Source organism: Schistocerca cancellata, chromosome 11 (assembly GCF_023864275.1).
Source record: "Schistocerca cancellata isolate TAMUIC-IGC-003103 chromosome 11, iqSchCanc2.1, whole genome shotgun sequence".
Lineage (NCBI taxonomy): Eukaryota > Metazoa > Arthropoda > Insecta > Orthoptera > Acrididae > Schistocerca > Schistocerca cancellata.
In genome coordinates, this window is record NC_064636.1 from 72,695,625 (window position 1) to 72,707,783 (window position 12,159).

General features: G+C 45.2%; 1 protein-coding gene across 1 annotated transcript in view; it reads left to right on the forward strand.

Moving 5' to 3' along the window:
* LOC126108477 (growth factor receptor-bound protein 14-like) overlaps nucleotides 1–12,159 on the forward strand; it is a 797,866-nt gene that overhangs the window by 269,196 nt on the left and 516,511 nt on the right. The window lies entirely within an intron of this gene.

A 12,159-nucleotide genomic window follows, 5' to 3' on the forward strand; every position in this document is an offset into this window, starting at 1 on the left:
AAAGCCCCTTTTTCTCATAAACTTTTGAATCTACATCAATGAATTATTTACCACATAACATAGATAGTACAATGATGTTGTAGCTCTACTTTAGTAGTATTTACTGTAAATGTTAAAATTCAATAAATTAAAATTGTGAAAAAATTGTATGTTTAGGGAAGAAATCATTACTTTTTTTCCAGTTGTTATTTTAAAGTGATTGTAGAGCAGTACAGTCACAAAACATGGGAGAACATGTGATAAAAGCACCACATTTATATACTCAACAGTTCCTGAGAAAACGGGGCACTTATAGATCCAATTTAACATTGTCGAGATAGGGCGGTATGACTCCCCGTTCAGCAAGGAAGTATTCTATGTCCTGCACTTTTTAATGTTGTGGTGGAGGGAATGAATAGCGCAGTTAAAGGTATAGTAAAAGAAAAAGACAGAAAGATGATTTTTGCAGATGATATGGTAATATGGGGTGATGAAGAGGTAGATGTACAGTTACAACTTGATGCATGGAAAGAATTAATGAAAAGGTATGGATTAAAAATAATGATAGGAGTGAAGTAATGGTATTTGGAAGAGAGAAAGGTATCAACGGAAATATTACCTTGAATGGAGAACCCCTCAAAGTGGTAGAAAGTTTCACTTATTTAGGGAGTGAAATATCTAGTGATTTAAGAATAACTAACAAAATTAATCGGAGGTTACAGAAGGGAGGCAATGTCTACCAAACAGTAAAACACCTGATTTGGAATGAGGAAGTTTCATAAAAAGCAAAACTCCTTATGTATAAGAATTATTACTTCCCTATTGTCACCTATGGTGGAGAAACATGGACGATAACGGAAAGGGAGTGGAGCAGACTGCAAGCAGGGGAAATGAAATTTCTCACAACAGTTAAGGGAAAAACAAGAATGGACAGAGTAAAGAATGTAGAGATTAGAAAGGATCTTAAACAAGAAAGTATGAGAAAAACATTGAAAGAAAGAGATTAAGATGGTATGGGCATGTTAAGAGGATGCATGGGCAGAGATTCCCCAAAATTATGGAAGAACTAAAGATGGATGGGAAAAGACCTAGAGGGCGCCCAAGAACACGGTGGAAAATGGGAGTGAGAATATCTGTTGAAAGGAGAGGTGTGACCTCAAGTAGAGGAAGAAAAGTTCGAATGGTTCGAATGGCTCTGAGCACTATGGGACTCAACATCTTAGGTCATAAGTCCCGTAGAACTTAGAACTACTTAAACCTAACTGACCTAAGGACATCACACACACCCATGCCCGAGGCAGGATTCGAACCTGCGACCGTAGCAGTCCCGCGGTTCCGGACTGCAGCGCCAGAACCGCTAGACCACCGCGGCCGGCCGGAAGAAAAGTGGTGGGAGGACCGATCCAAATGGAGAGGACTCGTCAGCACCCAGACTCGGCAGTAGCTGGAGCGGGATCCGGATATAGATAGATAGGAAAGTCAAATATATGCAAAGTATGGCGACAGTATCGCGTACACATGGCGTAAAAGGGCAGTGAATTGGCGGAACTGTGATTTATACTCAGGTGATTCATGTGTAAAACGTCTCCGATGTGAATATGACCGCACGACGGAAATTCACACGCTTTGAACGTGGAAGGGTAGTTGGAGGTAAATGCGTGGGACATTCCATTTCGGATATCGTTACGCAGTTCTACACTCCTGGAAATGGAAAAAAGAACACATTGACACCGGTGTGTCAGACCCACCATACTTGCTCCGGACACTGCGAGAGGGCTGTACAAGCAATGATCACACGCACGGCACAGCGGACACACCAGGAACCGCTGTGTTGGCCGTCGAATGGCGCTAGCTGCGCAGCATTTGTGCACCGCCGCCGTCAGTGTCAGCCAGTTTGCCGTGGCATACGGAGCTCCATCGCAGTCTTTAACACTGGTAGCATGCCGCGACAGCGTGGACGTGAACCGTATGTGCAGCTGACGGACTTTGAGCGAGGGCGTATAGTGGGCATGCGGGAGGCCGGGTGGACGTACCGCCGAATTGCTCAACACGTGGAGCGTGAGGTCTCCAGAGTACATCGATGTTGTCGCCAGTGGTCGGCGGAAGGTGCACGTGCCCGTCGACCTGGGACCGGACCGCAGCGACGCACGGATGCACGCCAAGACCGTAGGATCCTACGCAGTGCCGTAGGGGACCGCACCGCCACTTCCCAGCAAATTAGGGACACTGTTGCTCCTGGGGTATCGGCGAGGACCATTCGCAACCGTCTCCATGAAGCTGGGCTACGGTCCCTCACACCGTTAGGCCGTCTTCCGCTCACGCCCCAACATCGTGCAGCCCGCCTCCAGTGGTGTCGCGACAGGCGTGAATGGAGGGACGAATGGAGACGTGTCGTCTTCAGCGATGAGAGTCGCTTCTGCCTTGGTGCCAATGATGGTCGTATGCGTGTTTGGCGCCGTGCAGGTGAGCGCCACAATCAGGACTGCATACGACCGAGGCACACAGGGCCAACACCCGGCATCATAGTGTGGGGAGCGATCTCCTACACTGGCCATACACCACTGGTGATCGTCGAGTGGACACTGAATAGTGCATGGTACTTCCAAACCGTCATCGAACCCATCGTTCTACCATTCCTGGACCGGCAAGGGAACTTGCTGTTCCAACAGGACAATGCACGTACGCACGTATCCCGTGCCACCCAACGTGCTCTAGAAGGTGTAAGTCAACTACCCTGGCCAGCAAGATCTCCGGATCTGTCCCCCATTGAGCATGTTTGGGACTGGATGAAGCGTCGTCTCACGCGGTCTGCACGTCCAGCACGAACGCTGGTCCAACTGAGGCGCCAGGTGGAAATGGCATGGCAAGCCGTTCCACAGGACTACATCCAGCATCTCTACGATCGTCTCCATGGGAGAATAGCAGCCTGCATTGCTGCGAAAGGTGGATATACACTGTACTAGTGCCGACATTGTGCATGCTCTGTTGCCTGTGTCTATGTGCCTGTGGTTCTGTCAGTGTGATCATGTGATGTATCTGACCCCAGGAATGTGTCAATAAAGTTTCCCCTTCCTGGGACAATGAATTCACGGTGTTCTTATTTCAATTTCCAGGAGTGTATATTCCGAGATCCACAGTGTCCAGGGTCTGCCGAGAACACCACACTTCAGGCTCTGCCTCTCAACCGCAGACAGCAGAGTGTCCGGCGGCCTTCACTTAACGACCGGGAACAGCGCTGTTTGCGTACGGTTGTCAGTGCTAACAGACAAGCAAAACTGCTTTTGAGACATACTGTGAACGTATCAGCTAGTACAGTGGGGAGAGAAATATGGTGTTAATGGGCTGTGGCAGCACAGACGAGCGACTCGAGTGTCTTTGCTAACAGCACACCGCCTTCAACATCTGTCCTGGACTCGTGACCATCAGCTGGACCCTAGATGACTGGAAAACCGTGGCCTGGTCGGATAAGTGCCGTTATGAGTTAGTTGGGTACGAGTTTGGCCAACACCGACTCAAAGGAAGGCCTCGGCGCTTGTTGGTGACGTCACGTCAGCTAGGCACGGCGAACGCCAGGTCTGTTGCAGGCATACTCATAATGGTGGTGTCTCCCTCTCTGACACGGGAAAATGTGAAACTATTGGCGGTAGTTGACGAACTCACATTGTTCTGAGAGATTTCTGCAATCAACTAATTGTGCGATTCATTACACTTCTTAACAAATACTGTACTCCTGAACTTAAGTTTCCACCTGTTTTAAGGATTGACGTACAAAAACAACTTCATGGTCCAACAGAAGCAGAATTCGTGCTTATTTACCTTATTTGTAAGTCCGAGGTAGTAACGTTTGTACTGTGTTGCTTTTACAAGAAACTCCGAACATATTGGTGCTCTTCTTTAGCTATCTCGGTAGACTATAGGTGAAGAACACGGAATGTTAATGAAATATCTCGCGAGTCTATACGTTGGGGGAGGGGGTGGGGGACAGAAGAAGAGGCAAAAGAGAGATACTTGTTTTATCAAATAAAATTTATTTATCTTATTAAGTTTCTCCCTTCAGTTGCAAGAGGGGAATATTTATCTTTTCTAATGTGCATGTTTACAAAAGTTTGCCGGCCGGTGTGGCCGTGCGGTTCTAAGCGCTTCGGTTTGGAACCGCGTGACCGCTACGGTCGCAGGTTCCAATCCTGCCTCGGGCATGGATGTGTGTGATGTCCTTAGGTTAGTTAGGCTTAAGTAGTTCTAGGGGACTGATGACCACAGATGTTAAGTCCCATAGTGCTCAGAGCCATTTGAACCATTTTTTTTACAAAAGTTTAAGCTCAGCAGTATTTTCCATGTATGAAGCTATTTTGTTTCCTGTTTAGAATTCCGGCTGTAATCTAATGACTTGGCAACAGTTGGACATTTACACGTGTAAATTAGTTCAAATTTCCAGTGACGATGTCAAACGAAAATAAATAAGGGGGTTGGGGTAAGTTTCGATAGCAAAATGGATCAAGTAAATATAGTTACTCGAATGTAAAATTTCCGAAGCTTGCAGTGGGGCAAAGCATCTTCTCATATAGAGCTACGTTTGTTTCGACAGGCTTCAGTAATACAGAACTACGATCTTCATTTGTAGCTTTACGATAGTAAGAAGATCTTTCATCTAAATAAAACTGCAGAATCCGAAACAATACCAAACATTTTGTCCAAAAATAAGAGATTTGTAGTGATACGCACGCCCAGCCCTTTCTGCCTGCAACAGACCTGGCGTTCGCCGTGCCTAGCTGACGTGACGTCACCAACAAGCGCCGAGGCCTTCCTTTGAGTCGGTGTTGGTTTGGCGCAGACCCCCCACATAGCCATGGAGTCAAGTTGTCAACAAGGCACAGTGCAAGCTGGTTGTGACTCCATAATGGTGTGGGCTGTCGATGGAGGAATTGCATTGTCCCCTCTGGTCCAGCTGAACCGATCATTGAGTGGAAATGGTTGTGCTTAGCTAGCCGTTCATGGCCTTCATGATTCCAAACAATTATGGAATTTTTATGGATGCCAATGCGCCATGTAGTCAGACAGTTGTTCACAACTGATCTGAATAACATTCTGGACAATTCGAGCGAATGATTTGACCACAGAGATCAGCTGACATGAATCCCATCGAAAATTTACGGGAGATTAGTTCATGCACAAATCCTGCTGCCGGCCAGAGTGGCCGAGCGGTTCTAGGCGCTTCAGTCTGGAGCCGTGCGACCACTCCGGTCGCAGGTTCGAATCCTGCCTCGGGCATGGATGTGTGTGCTGTCCTTCGGTTAGTTAGGTTTAAGTAGTTCTAAGTTCTAGGGGACTGATGACCACAGATGTTAAGTCCCATAGTGCTCAGAGCCATTTGAACCATTTTTTTTTTTTTTTACAAAAGTTTAAGCTCAGCAGTATTTTCCATGTATGAAGCTATTTTGTTTCCTGTTTAGAATTCCGACTGTAATCTAATGACTTGGCAACAGTTGGACATTTACACGTGTAAATTAGTTCAAATTTCCAGTGACGATGTCAAACGAAAATAAATAAATAAATAAATAACGGGGTTGGGGTAACTTTCGATAACAAAATGGATCAAGTAAATATAGTTACTCGAATGTAAAATTTCCGAAGTTTGCAGTGGGGCAAAGCATCTTCTCATATAGAGCTACGTTTGTTTCGACAGGATTCAGTAATACAGAACTACGATCTTCATTTGTAGCTTTACGATAGTAAGAAAATCTTTCATCTAAATAAAACTGGAGAATCCGAAACAATACCAAACATTTTGTCCAAAAATAAGAGATTTGTAGTGATAAGCACGCCCAGGCGTTTCTGCCTGCAACAGACCTGGCGTTCGCCTTGCCTAGCTGACGTGACGTCACCAACAAGCGCCGAGGCCTTCCTTTGGGTCGGTGTTGGTTTGGCGCAGACCCCCACATAGCCATGGAGTCAAGTTGTCAACAAGGCACAGTGCAAGCTGGTTGTGACTCCATAATGGTGTGGGCTGTCGATGGAGGAATTGCATTGTCCCCTCTGGTCCAGCTGAACCGATCATTGAGTGGAAATGGTTGTGCTTAGCTAGCCGTTCATGGCCTTCATGATTCCAAACAATTATGGAATTTTTATGGATGCCAATGCGCCATGTAGTCAGACAGTTGTTCACAACTGATCTGAATAACATTCTGGACAATTCGAGCGAATGATTTGACCACAGAGATCAGCTGACATGAATCCCATCGAAAATTTACGGGAGATTAGTTCATGCACAAATCCTGCTGCCGGCCAGAGTGGCCGAGCGGTTCTAGGCGCTTCAGTCTGGAGCCGTGCGACCACTCCGGTCGCAGGTTCGAATCCTGCCTCGGGCATGGATGTGTGTGCTGTCCTTCGGTTAGTTAGGTTTAAGTAGTTCTAAGTTCTAGGGGACTGCTGACCTCAGATGTTAAGTCTCATAGTGCTCAGAGCCATTTGAACCATTTTGAACAAATCCTGCTAAGGCAACACTTTCGCGATAATGGGCGGCTATAGAGCAGCGTGGCTCAATATTTCTGAAAGAGACTTCCAACGACTTGTGAAGTCCACGCCACACTACACGGGGCAGAAGGAGGTTCGACACGATATTAGGAGATATCCCATGAAGTTTGTCACCTCAGTGTGTGAGTAAAATAATGAGGGTGTACAGGGTGTGAAATTCTGCAGATGGAGCTACCAATTCAGGCATCAATAACAGATCAAATCACTTTCATAGGATTTGTCGAACTGGAAAAAGCGTTCGACAATATAAAATGGTGCAACCTGTTCGGGTTTCTGAAAAAAGTAGGGGTAAGCTATAGGGAGAGACGGGTCATATGCAATATGTACAACATCCAAGAGGGAATAATAAGAGTGGACGATCAAGAACGAAGTGCTCGTATTAAGAAGGGTGTAAGACAAGGCTGTAGCCTTTCGCCCCTACTTTTCAATCTGTACATCGAGGAAGCTATGATGGAAATAAAAGAAAGGTTCAGGAGTGGAATTAAGATACAAGGTGAAAGGATATCAATGATACGATTCGCTGATGACATTGCTATCCTGAGTGAAAGTGAAGAAGAATTAAATGATCTGCTGAACGGAATGAACAGTCTAATGAGCACACAGTATGGTTTGAGAGTAAATAGGAGAAAGGCGAAGGTAATGAGAAGTAGTAGAAATGAGAACAGCGAGAAACTTAACATCAGGATTGATGCTCACGAAGTCAATGAAGTTAAGGAATTCTGCTACCTAGGCAGTAAAATAACCAATGACGGACGGAGCAAGGAGGACATCAAAAGCAGACTCGCTATGGCTAAAAAGGCATTTCTGGCGAAGAGAAGTCTACTAATAACAAATGCCGGCCTTAATTTGAGGAAGAAATTTCTGAGGATGTACGTCTGGAGTACAGCAGGGACTGTGGGACTGTGAGAAAACCGGAACAGAAGAGAATCGAAGTATTTGAGATGTGGTGCTATAGACGAATGTTGAAAATTAGGTGGACTGATTAAGTAAGGATTGAGGAGGTTCTACGCAGAATCGGAGAGGAAAGGAATATGTGGAAAACATTGATAAGGAGAAGGGACAGGATGATAGGACATCTGCTAAGACATGAGGGATTGACTTCTATGGTACTAGAGGGAGCTGTAGAGGGCAAAAACTGTAGAGGAAGACAGAGATTGGAATACGTCAAGCAAATAATTGAGGACGTAGGTTGCAAGTGCTACTCTGAGATGAAGAGGTTAGCACAGAAAAGGAATTCGTGTCGGGCCGTATCAAACCAGTCAGTAGACTGATGACCAAAAAAAAAAGAGAAAAAACCATAGGTCATTAATCATTGTGGCTTACGAGTCTTGGCATTCTAGGCTCTGGGCTACACATCACCAGACGTTTTCAGCAGGTGTAAGCCGTGGCAGTAGGCCACCACCCTCTCTATAGAGGTAGTACAACACAGGCGACTTGCAGTCTTGTGTTAACTTGTTGAAAGATAATGTCATGGACACCTTGAAGCCTCTGGTCATACCACACCTGCTGTCGAAACGAGCAGCTACGCATATCAGAGGTGATCGTGTTGCGTATCCAGTGGCATCCCATACCGTGACAGCAAGTGCTGTCCCAAATGACGATGGCGAATGGCCTCTGAACCTCCACACCTGGAAAGTTTCCACTGTGACGCTCTACGTTGTGTCGGAAGTCCTGTGAAGAAGACGACATGGCGCCACTACTGTGGTTGGGCACACCACTGTCCCTGCTGCTGACATTTTGCCCAACAGGATACTCGTCTTACAGTGAATGAGTCCATTTCCTGACTCGAGGTATGCGACACAGCTTTGTGATCGTGCACGACAGAGGAAACAGTGTATCTTTTCTACCGGGTGATAGCCAAAAGAGGTCGACTAGATCCTGCACTGGATAGAGTATGGCCATCCTCAATATCGACTCCATATTCATTTGACAGTCGTCAGATACCAACCAGTGGGATCAGAAATTCTGCAGAGCGATCAACTGCAGTCTCAATTGGATACTAGACCAGGTTCGACAGATCACTGGTGCACCGCTTGAGACAACACGCCAACTCAGAGCATGGCGAGTGGATACCTGGCACAGCGAGTGGGACCAAAGCAATAAGGGCCGCCGAGTTTACAACTTCTTCCTTGATATCAGGGAAAGACTAAAACTAAAACACACCGATCCCAGCCGCGTTATGGTACCTTTCCTCACAGGAGATGGCCCTTAGTTCACGCACCTAAGCCACGTGAGTCTGCAACAGATTAGTAGATGCACATGCAGGGAAGAAGGTTCCCCAGAACGCGTTGTCCTTTTCTGCGGCCAGCACACAAACATAAGACACACACTACATGTCGACCACCAGAACACACTGAACGAATTACATGCAGTATTGCGTGACCCATACCAGTGGACAGAACTAAATACTCTGACTGAAGATGATGATGATGATGATGATGTCCCATACTCTGAGGAGCGTAGGGGATGATGCGGGAGACCCGCACCATTGTACTAGGCAAATTCCTAGTAGAGATGGTTTGCCATTGCTTTCCTCCGACCGTAATGGGGATGAATGATGAAGAAGACTACACAACACCCAGTCATCTCGAGGCAGGAAAAATCCCTGAACCCGCCGGGAATCGAACCCGGGACCCGGTGCGCGGTAAGCGAGATTGCTACTGCAAGACCACGAGCTGCGGACACTGACTGAAGAAACCTCTAAAATCACATACACAGAATACGTATGCAAACTGAAGGCAAGTCGGTTTACTAAGACAGCAGAGTGCCCATGTGTTGGATGGCACCTCTGATATCTCTAGTCAAGAAGAAGACACAGATTCGGACCAAAACAACGACGTCGGTGATCCATTGTGGTAACCTGGGCCAGGAAAGCCGATACTAGGTGCTTATGACTCAACAAACCCATACAAAACCATTAAGCACCACAAATGTACATATGTAGTAGCACCATCATGTCTAGCAAGAGGTGTATAGTGACCTAGGAGGGGCTTAAAGATAGGTACCTCTTCAAGGTGCCTATGCCTCCTGGTGAGCAACGATGCACGGCCTGGATGGAAGGATCTTAATTGTAGTTCCTTGTTCCAGAGCCCAGCCAGACAGATACAGTGATGTAGATCGGAGAAAACCACCATCCAGGCCAGGTAGTTTGTACAGCTGGGAGGTGCCACTTGCAGATCAGTTGAGAAGAGTAAAAAAAAGTAGGATACACATGAATTGCCTTTTTGTATTCTCTTCCCTTGTTTTATATTAATTTTAGCTTAAAATGCTGTCAGGTGTGGTCTCCACTTGGATGGGTGACCATCCAGCCGCCATACGCTGTTGCCATTTTTTGGGGTGCACTCAGCCTCGTGATGCCAATTGAGAAGCTACTCGACCGAATAGTAGCGGCTTCAGTCAAGAATACCATTGTAACGACCGGGAGAGCTCCTACACGCATTCTCCACGTAGGATGACGCGGCGGTCGGATGGTCCCGGTAGGTCACTCTTGGCCTGAAGACGGAGTTAGCTTAAAATGGTAGATATAGTAAAGGAATTATGAGTGGCGTCCAGCGGCTTGAAGTACATTCCAAGACCCTGGCTGCTAGGTGACGGGAACCTCTCCTTCTATACTCTTTCCTAACTTCTTTTTTCAACTCTTCTTATATATGTAACGTTGTTGGTTTAATTTGCTATGAAAGCGGAACTGATAGACAATAAAAGCGGTTTAAAAACTGTGAGCTGTCTGGGAAAGTTAACCTTGCATTACTGCGCAACTGTTTCACCAGGTATCCAGTCTAGCTTACCGAATTCCCAACCAGACTAACATTAATTATAATCTTTTAATAGTCATATGATAACCGGTGATATATATATATATATAAAAGAGAATTTAAATAAAAAGAAATAAATCAGTTTATATTTCGAAATTTATTTTAACATTGATCATTGAAATTTCAGCATATTAAACTTGAGTCATAACTAAGCTGGTGCCTTATTTAGGATTGTGTAAATGTGAGTTTGTAATCTTACGGAACACATCAAATAGGGAGCCAAGATTGGGAGACTGCATACAACACTGCATTCATAAAATAACACACGAATAACATTGAAACATATGCAAGAGGAAATTAACCACAACCAACCGATTCAATTTTCACCCAAAGAAGTTACGTTCGTAGCGCAATCCTGTCCGTCATGCAATTACCACACACTGGTATACTAAATACCTACTAACTCTCTGTGACATCTTCCCGAAAAGAATAGCTGAGGGCTACTTTGATGATTACACCACATGCTTCACGTGGTCAACTTGGTTTACACAAAGCGTACAACTCCACAATAATTTTGATAATTAAAATAAATTAGATCGAAAAGCAATTTACAAAAGAAAAACCTCGAACTGGTTACTATCGTCTTGCTATTAACCTGATGGGTCAAACAATTGTATGAGCACGTGGTACTGGTCTCACAAACTACACCCCACGTGGGTTGAACATAAAGAAAAGTTGCTATATTGAAAAATATTGTCAAGACGAGACGTTATAATCTCACGCACATTCGCATTGAAGATTGATGATGCTAGATAGAGTTACTGATCAACACGTGGTTCCACTTTACTCACAAAGTAGTGACAAAGCAACTACAGGAAAATATTCTGAACTTCACACTCGAAATACACTGCGTTGCAATTTAAGATAACATTAGATATTTTAGAGCTAAACCGGAAATAAAGGTGATTAAATTTGCAGTTAGGCTGAACTTAAGAAATCCACTGTCCTACGGACTTAGCAGACACGCGCTTAGCCGGAGATCTTACCACTTCAGACGCTCGCCGCGGACAGACTGACCTGTTCCCTTCCTGAGGGTGGCTCACAAACACAAACGGAAGTGGCCAGAGGGGCAGCTTCCTATACCAACATGACAAGGGACGGACAGCACCATACTAAGGATAGAAACCTCTTTGCTTTTAGAAAGCGTAGCTACCTGTTCCGACGTTGGTCCTACTGTTCTATAGCAGACAGGCTTGTCTGCTACCCTCAAGCATGCAACTAGAAATACATTTGCTCATTCATCCTCTCACACAGAAGGGAAGGGGGATGACAGTATCTTATCATATACAGTATATAAAAGAAAGCGGATGTAGGTTCCGTACGAGACTGTGTGACATGAATTACATATAAACTGTGTTTTAAAGTGTAGTAGTGTGACAGATCGTTCTTGTTTATGTGTAAAAGTAACATGTTCCACTACTCAGTCTCCTCCCAGATAGTCAGAAACGCCACAGTAAATTTAGAAGAGGAATTTATGCCGTAAATGACAACAGATTTAAGAAATTAAAATGAAAGGAATCCAATAGAGACCTTTCATATATATCAAAACTTTATTTTTTATTATCATCCTCTCACCGTTATATTCTTTGTAAAGTTATCAGATGCTGCACATTACACCATTTGTAGAAACAAAACAAACAGAGCCCGCCTCCACATGGCGGGACACGGGCAATGGTGTGAGAGGGATCAGGAGTCAGGGTGGTGTATCACCGGCCACTCTGATCCCAGAATCCAGTAACAGCGGCCAAGTGGCTTTCAACGACCCACCAAAAGAAATCAGACGGTGGATCCAAAATAAGAGCAGCAAGTGGAAAAAAAATGTCTAAATTGGTCACCA